Source organism: Myotis lucifugus, unplaced genomic scaffold (genome assembly GCF_000147115.1).
Source record: "Myotis lucifugus unplaced genomic scaffold, Myoluc2.0 scaffold_227, whole genome shotgun sequence".
In the NCBI taxonomy this organism is placed as follows: Eukaryota; Metazoa; Chordata; class Mammalia; order Chiroptera; family Vespertilionidae; genus Myotis; species Myotis lucifugus.
Window position 1 is genome coordinate 221,447 of NW_005871275.1, and position 333 is coordinate 221,779.

The window sequence follows — 333 nt, forward strand, 5'->3', positions numbered from 1 at the left end:
CAGGCAGGCAGGCAGGTGAGCAGTTAAGAGCCAGCAGTCCCAGATTGTGAAAGGGATGTCTCCCGAGGGGTTCCAGATTGGAGAGGGTGCAGGCTGAGCTGAGGAGACCCTCCCCACCCCCCCGGTGCATGAATTTCGTGCACCAGGCCTCTAGTATTCTATAATACTAAACAATGAGATCATTTTTAAAAATGACTTCATATTATTCTAAATTTGAGGGAGGAAAGCTATTTACAGATTCTACAGTAACCTCGACTTTTCATCCAATACTTCAAAATATAATTCTTTTTTTTAATCTTTATTGTTGAAAGTATTACATAGGTCCCTCTTATT